Source organism: Amblyomma maculatum, chromosome 9 (genome assembly GCF_055883805.1).
Source record: "Amblyomma maculatum isolate TAMU_Amacu chromosome 9, ASM5588380v1, whole genome shotgun sequence".
NCBI classification, from domain to species: Eukaryota; Metazoa; Arthropoda; class Arachnida; order Ixodida; family Ixodidae; genus Amblyomma; species Amblyomma maculatum.
The window spans coordinates 82,041,104-82,050,549 of NC_139352.1; the positions used below are offsets into that span (position 1 = coordinate 82,041,104).

General features: G+C 51.5%; 1 non-coding gene across 1 annotated transcript; it reads left to right on the forward strand.

Annotated features, from left to right (window-relative positions):
- The first annotated feature begins 8,999 nt into the window (after positions 1 to 8,999).
- On the forward strand, positions 9,000 to 9,072 carry TRNAQ-CUG (transfer RNA glutamine (anticodon CUG)). The gene has a single exon. It is a non-coding gene; the product is annotated as a tRNA-Gln (tRNA).
- The last annotated feature ends 374 nt before the right edge of the window (positions 9,073 to 9,446 follow it).

The window sequence follows — 9,446 nt, forward strand, 5'->3', positions numbered from 1 at the left end:
CTTACAAGGAAATCGCTACTCCGGGTTCACAAGATGCAACAGCTACGGCTATACAGCGCCTCCTTAAACGCCACCAACTCGCGACCAGAACTGTCGCTATTCACTGGACCCCAGGTCACTCGGACGAATCAAGGGGCAATGCGGCGGCACACGCCGCGGCTGCCTTGGCAGGTGGGATGTCCACATTTACTTCCCCACCCCCCTTGCTTCATCCTTATACGACCTTGGGCGGGCAACTCACCCCTTCTCTTGCCCTTATGCACTATACTCGGACCAGTCTTCGTAGCCTCAGTCAGCATCGCATGCAGGTGGCCACACCAGACCCACCTTTTACGAGAAGAACCCACCTCACCCGAAGTCAAGAAGTATTTTTAATAAGCTCATCACCCATGCGGCTTACACGCCACGTATTATGGCCCGCTGGCGTCAGTATACGGAGAAAATGATTACGTGCCCCCCCTGTACGACTCTAACCTGCGGCGGCATATCTCATTTACTTTGGGATTGCCCTGCTTTTTCTACTGGACGCCCCGAGATCGAACCCTACCGCCTGAACTACCGTTTCCTTCTAGAAACTGATGCTAACACACAGATGATATTTGCCAAGTATGGCTCGCTTAGTGGCCTGGTTAGAGCAATGTGATTCGAGTGACGACCTAAACAATGAAGATCATGTATATTCCCCTTTATCCCCATCCATGGCCATGAGCCTTCCCATTCAATAAAGGACATTCAATCAATCGATCGCATGCCCTATCAAAATGAGGTGTGTTTGACGCGATTTAAAACTGATTTATTTATAGAAAGGGAAAGACGCGGTAACTGTCTCACTTGTTTTCTATGGACACCGCAACCGCGCCGTAAGGGAAGGGAGGAAGGTGGGAGTGAAAGTGGAAAGAGAGAAAGAGGAGCCGTAGTGGAGGGCTACGGAGTAATTTCGACCACCTCCGTGGGTGCGACCCACAACACGACCAACGCGGTGGCAGTAATTGACAAGTCCGCCACGCGCGCTGGGAGAGCTGCATGATTCGTTTTCAGCTCAACGATGACCAGACGTAAACTGGGACAAGAGCGGTCCCCGGCGTGGGTGTCCGCCATTTTGTGGGACTTAGCTCTTGGGAAGGGGCTCGGCCTGGGCGATCCCATGTAAGCCCGGGGCACGGTGCAATATATATAGGTGGGGACACAGCGTACCGCGCCGGTTCCAGATAAAGTCCCCTAGTTAATCTGAGCCGTACGAGATGGCAGTTCGCTCAGCGGCCTGTGACGTAGTGGGAGGCAATGCTTTTCTATGGTGAATACACGCTTTTTGAGAGCCATTTTCTCGTAAACTGTGGCCGATGATGAGAGAAAAATATTTTTGCCGCGTTGTTTTTGTCTAGGTCCATTAGTCAGCGCAGTTTTATCAATCTTTGGCTTTATGAATGCTTAAATAAAAGCGCAGAAGGCGAATAATGTTTTGCGCGGAATTTGAACCTGCTGCACGCATAAACGGTGGCACTTTGACAACAAAGCATTAACCTTCGGTCGTTTCATTTGTTCTTTGACTTTGCATCTTTCGTTCGCCCATCAGTGTGCCCGCTCATCCTTAGTTTGCTCCTTACTTTATTCCTTCCCTAAATTAGAGATCCCCTAACTGGATTCTGCCAGCTCCCACTGAATCCCCCCCCCCCCCCTCTCACTTCCTCTATACCATTATTTCTCTTAGCTTCTGTTTTTCCTTTTCCTCATTCTTTTATCCTCAGGGTATTGGGTACAGTACAGAGGGGCCGAGAATTTCACAACAATGGAAAAAGAACACCGAGTATAATTCATTCCATACAAAACAATAGAGGTAAAATTACGGTTAACAGCTTTCTCGAATCTACGTTAGAGATCGGCGAACAGTAATGTGATGTGGTGCGCCAAAGCAGCATATAAATCAGTTGATGAACATAGATAGATAGATCGTGCAGCCGTTCCTGCAGTCGGGTTTCGTGCAAATTTTGAAGACAGTTGAGCTTGCTTGAGGCAAAAAAGTCTTAAATCACGGCAGCATTTGTTCCGGTTTTCGTACACCTAACTCGTCCGTACTTTTCTTCTCTTGCTTATTCGATTCTTCCGCTCAATTTGCACGAAGCGGTACGGGGCGCTGTTGAAGTTCCTTCAATAAGTGGTTACAAATACCCTATGAATTTTTATATTTTTCTCCCATTCGCCCAACCGAACGCAGGATTCGCTTTCCCTGCTCTATTTACGCTATCCAAAGTGAGAAAACTGCTTCCCCGGCGCCTTCAATTGAATAACGATGACTGAATGGTTGAGTAATGTAGTACTCACTCCCCCAAATTTAAAGATGAAGTGCATCTTCAACCTTTTCTTCACTTCGTTGTTAGGAATAAATTACGTCAATAGTATTGACAAGCCAATAAATTATTCTGTACTTCATTTCTGCAGTGACGCAGTGGGCACGGCTTAAGAATAAAGTGCTCCGGTGATATGCTTCTGGCGACGACAGGGAAACAGTTCGGGCCACGCAAACGGCTCACGCAGGAGAAACGCGCCGCGCGATATCAGCAGGCTGCTATCGCAACGGCGTCGTCGATGCATGTGTTTTTTTATTCCAGCGAAGATTCACCGCTACATCGACGCTGACGCTGCGATCAGCGGCCCGGTTCGGAGGAGCGTGGCTGGTACTTTATCTGGAAACTTGCATCCAGTGTCTCGCCCGTGCTGTGTCCCCACCTAAATATTCTTACACCGTGGCCCGGGGGATACTGTTTGGCGAGCTAAACTCTTCTTGGGGATCGTGGTCTGGCTACCTCCACGTGGTGATCCCTGGCCCTGACAAGTTGTCTGCCTTGATCAGAGAGCGCTAAGAGCCGACCATTCAGGCGTTGTCAAGCCAACGAACTGTGCGAAACTTTCTGTCTCAGTGAAACTCTTTCAGGCGTCCGGCCAAGGCCGAAGGCGACCTCATACACAGTGCGACGCGCCGCTTTCTTTTGTGTCTGCAGCTGCGGCTGCGTGGGCTTTGGCTCACTGAATCTTGGAGCGGGGGGAAATCGGAAGTGTACGCATTATTTGGCAGTGGTTCATCCATCTGGCCATTTCGCCTACCAGACCAAGGCAATTAATCCCCCCGTGTTATAAACATTTCTGTGACCGGGCTTGCTACCCTGAGCTCTACTCTAAATAGCAACCAACGCACTGCGGGCCTCGTTGTAGCCTGGGCTTCAGCCTTAAGCAACGCCTCTGGGACGCCAGAGAAGGGAGGCTCGCCTCCAAGGGTTCGCTGCACGCCCGGGCTCCGAGCCCAAAGCAGCGCCCCTGGGGCACCAGGGAGGAGAGTCTCTCTCGACGGGTTCGCTGGTTGGCCCGGGAACTTTCCCTTAAACAGCGCCCTCGGTTTATCGAGGTGGGAGCTCGCTCCGCTAGTTTGGGTTCGCTGGTTGGCCCGGGTGCTTCGCCCGCAACAGCGCCCTCGTTACCGAGGTGGGAGCTTGCTCCATTTGGGTTCGCTGGTTGGCCCGGGTGCTTCGCCCGCAACAGCGCCCTCGGCTTGCCGAGGTGGGAGCTTGCTCCTTTGGGGTTCGCTGGTTGGCCCGGGTGTTCTTTTAGCCCGCAACAGCGCCTCTGATCCTTCAGAGAGATCTTCTTCCTATTGAACTTGTCTGTCTTCTCTTTTCCACTTGTTTTTGGTTTGGAGTCTTTTAGGGGGATCTACAATAGATTCTCGGCCGAGCAATATTTTTATTTTGTGGGAATTTGTTTTTTTCGGGGGACGCCCCGGTTAACACGCATGGTGTTTTGAATATAGTTTGTTAAGTTAGTAGTCAATAGTTTGTTTTTTTTTGTGTGCATTCTGTGTAGTTAGAGTTAAGTTAGTATAGTTGTGCTATAATTTTTTTGCTCACCCCGGCAGACGCGATTTTAGGCCAGTATGGCTTCCCCGAACTTGGTGCATGATTTTGTAGTTGGCAAAAGCACGAGTTCCCGTGGAATTTTAGCTTGCCAAATCTGTTCAGAGCGCCTTTCTTCGCGCGTGCGCCTCGAACAGCACTATCGTGATGTGCATGGTGCCCCGATGTTGTGGAAATGTTTGACCTGTGGTAGACTCGAACTCAGTTCTCAAGTGTTATCCTCGCACTCAACGAAGTGTCGGAGGAAGAAGGAACGCGACCAGTCCCAGGTGTCTCCAGATTTTCCGGTTTCAAATGACATCCCGAGTGGTCAGCCTGATGCTGCGGATGCGATTGGGGTTACTGCTGGTGTTAGGGCTGCGGCGGCTATGCAGCAGACTGCTTCTCACGACTCTCCCAGCGTGCATTTGGGGTCGCTCCCTCTTCAAGAGGTCCAGGTTTCCTCGGATCTTTCTCCCGGGCTGCTGAGCACTGCTGGTATCGATGTGGTTGACATGGCTGCGCAGCAGCTTGCTGATCTTTTGGTGTTTCCCTGGTTGCTGATACGGACTTGGTCGATTCAATGGGTTGTACTTATGACTCATCTGCAACCGCCGGCGCGTCACTCACTGAGCCAAGTGGGCAAAGCGGCTCAAACGCCATTAGTCTCCGTGCTCGGCCGGTTCGGCCGCCACGTGTCAGCGGTCGGTGGACGCCTGAGGAGCTGGAAGAGCTAGCATCAGTGGAGCTCAGCTTGGGTCGTGTAATGCCTCTGCTGCCGGCCCTCGCAGCTAGGTACAGGCAGAGAACTGAGGCGGCGATTGAACACGTTCGACGGACATTGAAGTATTGCCAAATTCGAGAAAGGTTACGAGCCGAAGCTTCAATGAACGCACAATCTCCCACCCAGGCCCCATCTACAAGCCATCAGCCTTCATATGCTCACTGCAGATGGGCCGACTCTGACCTCGCGGCTTTGGCAGCGGCTGAGGCTGCATTGGGTGCTAGCAGAAGAGTAAACGAGGACCTTCATGTTAAATTTCCGTCACGATCGGTACAGGCAATCGCCCAGATTAGGCGCGACGACAGATACCGTGATGTCCTCCAGTTGGCTTTAGAGGCCAGGCCGATTCCACCAACTTTGCCGCCCTTGGTGCAAGTTAGTCCCTCTCCTCAGCCATTAAGACTGGATATTAGAGAAGTGGAAAGAGATCTACTAGAAGCTGGCTATACCAACCCCGGTATGGCCTCTGCACTATGTACTGGGCCGCTGTCAACACAAGACACAAGTGCAATACTCGATTTTTATGGTGTGCGGAGAAGGCCGCCTAGGACAAAAGAGCCCAGAGACATTCCCCAGGTTGAGCACATCAATCGCAAACAGCGGAGAAAGAAAAGGTTTCTCGAGCATCAGCGGCTCTACATGTTGGGCCCTGCTGTTCTGGGGGATGCACTTCTGATGGGCGGGGAGTCACCGGGCTGCATCAGACCTACATGGCCTTTACGACGACATTTTTGGTGGGGAGTCATCCCCTGTAGAGCGCCCGGTGCACTCTGACTTTCAGTTGGAGGTTTCCGAAGACCTCTTCATGGTGGACGAGGTCTCGGCAGCTCTTAGGAAACTCCAGACTAAATCAGCAGCAGGCCCTGATGGCCTTACGGTGTCTGAGCTCCGTAAGGTTCCTGCTAATGTCCTAGCGCAGATCCTTAACAACTGGTTTGCCTTTTCCACCATTCCATTGGAGATTCGAATCGCTAGGACGATTTTCATTCCCAAGTGCGCCAACCCTAGCGGCCCAGGCGACTTTAGGCCTATCTCGGTCTCGCCTATATTATACAGGCTTTTTGCTAAGGTTTTGCTGCAACGGCTTGCGACGAACAATAAGTTTCATCGCTTCCAGGCTGGTTTTTCGGACGGGAACAGCACGTCCTCTAACCTGCTGCTCCTCCAGGCTATCATGCGCGCCTTCAAAAAGAAGAGGCGCCCACTGTTTGCAGCCAGCCTGGACGTGCGAAAAGCCTTTGACTCTGTTTCGCACCTCGCCTTGTTTTCTGCCTTGCAGGAACGGGGGGTGCCCGCCAGGTTTATAGAGGTACTCAGAGAGATGTACCGCCACTCCACCACTACGTTCTGGTCTGACGGTACCACTGATGACATCAGGGTTCCTGTGAGGAGAGGGATCAAGCAGGGTGACCCCTTGTCACCCTTCCTGTTCAACTGCGTGTTGGATCCCCTTCTCCAGGGGCTCAATGACTCCACTCTTGGCCTCTCCCTCGGCAGCTCACATATTTCATGCCTCGGCTTCGCGGACGACCTGCTCCTGGTGTCTGACACCTTGGAGGGGCTTAAGGCCCTACTTAATCAGACTGAGGATTATCTCAAAAACATAGGATTATCCTTGAACCCGCAGAAGACGCAGTACTTTGGTTGGAGGATCGATCATTCCATGAAGTCCTTCAACTACGAGCTGCCGCCTGTCACTGCGGCCGGCGGTCCCGTCTCTTCGATCGGACGTAGTGGTCCTATTCGATACCTTGGCCTAGACCTTTTCGTCAACAAGGCCCACAAGGTGGCCGGTGAGTAAACTTTGAGGCTGATGGAACTAATTGCGGGCGCCGCATTGAAGCCTTTCCAGAAACTTCATTGTATGCGACAATTGATCATGCCAGCCTTCCTTTACACAGCTTCCAACTCTTTGGAGGTGGAATCAGAAGCCGGGAAATTGGACCGCCTCCTTGGAAAGGCTGTGAAGAAGGCATTGCACCTGCCCCACAGTTTTCCTAACACCCATCTGTGGATGCCATCGCGCTGCGGCGGCCTCGGCCTGATCCAGCTTAGACGAGTGGCGCAAGCTGTCCAGCTGAATGCCCTCGCAAGGCTATTGAGGCTCGGCGAACCCGCAGTCGACGAGCTTTTCGATCTTGTCCTCAACAAAAGCTACAAACGCATCTGTGACGCTATTGAGGTGCCTGAAGGCACAACAGCGCAGCAGGACCTCGCACGGGCAATAAAGAAAGGCTCCCTGCCTTTCTTTATTGGTAGAAGAGGCTGCAGGGAGGCTACAACAATAAAGACCTTTTTGCTCACAAAGCACAATGTACAGCCAATGCGTGGCTCTCACACGACTCCAAACTCCTTCGGGATGGAGATCGGATCAAGGCATACGCCTACCTACGCATAAATCTGTATCCCACACGGACTCTGCACAATCGGCACTCAACCGATCCTGCAGATCGTATCTGCAGGCGCTGCAAGAGAGCCCCAGAGACCGCTTACCACACCCTCCAAGAATGCAGGATACTAGACCAACCGAGGACAGCCCGGCACAACTACCTGGCTCAGCAAGTTGAGCGAATGGTGCGGGAGAAAAAGCCCACTGCAACCATTATTCGAGAGAAGACGTATACTGCACCCACTGGTGCCCGGCTAAGGCCGGACATGATTGTCGAGGATGGTGATGAGGTCCACATTGTAGACTTCGCAGTAACATGGAATGCAAATGTGGCCATTCTCAGGAGCATGTGCGAGCATAAGAGACAAAAATACGAGTGCCTGAGGGGTCACTTCCCGGGGAAGACCGTCTCCGTTTGGGGGATGGCGTTTGGGGCCCGCTCCATGCTGTGTAATACTACCGTAGCTGCCGGTCAAGCATTGGGCCTTACGAGAGCTGACCTTGGTTGGCTCTCCGCTAGGGCACTGCTGGGCAGCATCATTGTGCTCAGCAGATTCCGGAGCTTAGTTGTTTAGCGAGGTCTTTTTATTTTTATTATTTTACCTTAACCTCAGTGTTTTTGTGTTCAGTTTACTTGCTTTTATGTCTCATTTTACCGGCTTTTCCGGCGCGTTGCATAACTTTTTTTACCCGTTGCCCCCCGAGACTTACCACTCTTTGCCTGTACATCAACAAAATTACTTTTTTTCTTTCTAACACTGCGGCACACCCTAGCGGGGGCTTGCAGTGCTGTCAAGTGGGCTCAATGACCAGTCATGGCGAAGTTCCACTTCGCCCACTTGGCCACGCAAACCTATTTTATTAGGCACATTCTCGGGGGGATACCTCACCCTGACCAATTCAGGGACATTTTAGTTACTAGCCAAATGCCTCGTCATCTAAGTAATTTCGCGGGGTTAAGACAACGACCCAAAAACTACCAAGGAAGAGTAAAGAGAAATGGGGAAGGGAGCAGCTAGCGACGTGACCTACGCGCGGCAGGAATTTACAGCTACTGTTGTGGAAAACATTGGCTAATCGCTCTTTACCCTGCCGCATGGTCTACAAATGCTGCGCCATGTCAGTGCCAGTCAAACCAAAAATAATGAATGCGCAAGCAACAAACGCCACAACTTCCGCGTTGAGGTTGTTACATGGGCGCGAAAGAGACTGCGGCTGAATGCCGTGAAATATAGGTGCTGAACGCAACATCGGGGATTCGCCATGCCGGCAAAGAAAGAAGCCTTTCAGTCCGCACAAAATTCCCCTACCAAAACATTTATCGACACAGGGGAACAGAATCCCCAGTGTATCATAATCATATAGACCCTATTCACTATTCAGGTTTAGCAGGCGGCAATTGTGGCAACCCTGTATTGCGGAGCCGCCATAGCGTTAGGCGGTTCGAAACTAAATGCACAAAAAAAAAAGAAATAAAAAGGCATGGCTCAGCTACAGAGCCAGCAGCAGCAATGACGTCACGTGAATAAGCTCTATAGCATGGAGGCGACTGGTGCGCCGCTACCATAGACTACAGCGGCGACTGCCGCCCCCGATTGGCCGCTTGCAGCGTCTACGTAGGCGACTTCTTTTACTCTGAACTCGTTTGCTCTTTTAACCAGTGCTTCTGCTCTCGGAGACCCTCGAGTAGGGTCTCGAGACCCTACTCTCGAGACCCTACTACCGCCTCTTATGTAGATTCCCATTGGGTGCTGTGCTTGCCGATTCCGCGCAAAATTTCACATCAGAGCTGCAATGAAGCTCCGGGTTAAGGTTGTTGTGGCCTTGCCAATTGAATACAAGGTATTGCAAACCTCGCAGTGTCTCCGGCGTGGTCTAGTTGCTAGGATACCTGGCTCTCACCTAGAAGCCCCGGGTTCGATTCCCAGCGTCGGAACACGTGCCTGGTCTCATGGTGTAATTGGTCAGCACTCTGGACTCTGAATCCAGCGATCCGAGTTCGAGTCTCGGTGAGACCTTTTTATTTCTAAAAAAACAAAAAACGCCATGTGTGTGTGGTTACGGCCTCTTTTTGTTTCAGACCAGAAAGAGAGAAAGAGAGAGATAACAAACTTTATTTACACAAGGTAATTACGCGGCTAGTTCATCCAGGTTCAGGAAACCATTGGCGAATACGACCCTCCAGGCCTCTTGAGGTAACAGCGCGGAACGTGGACGGGAGCACAAGATTAGAAGACGACACAACGAGCGCTCACTTTCAACAACGTTTATTTTGGAAAACCCTCAACTTCTTATACCCTAACGCCACACATCACGTACAAGTGACTTGCACATCTGAGTGACTGAGTGACAAGTGACTGAGTGACAAGTGACTTGCAGATGCATGACCAAC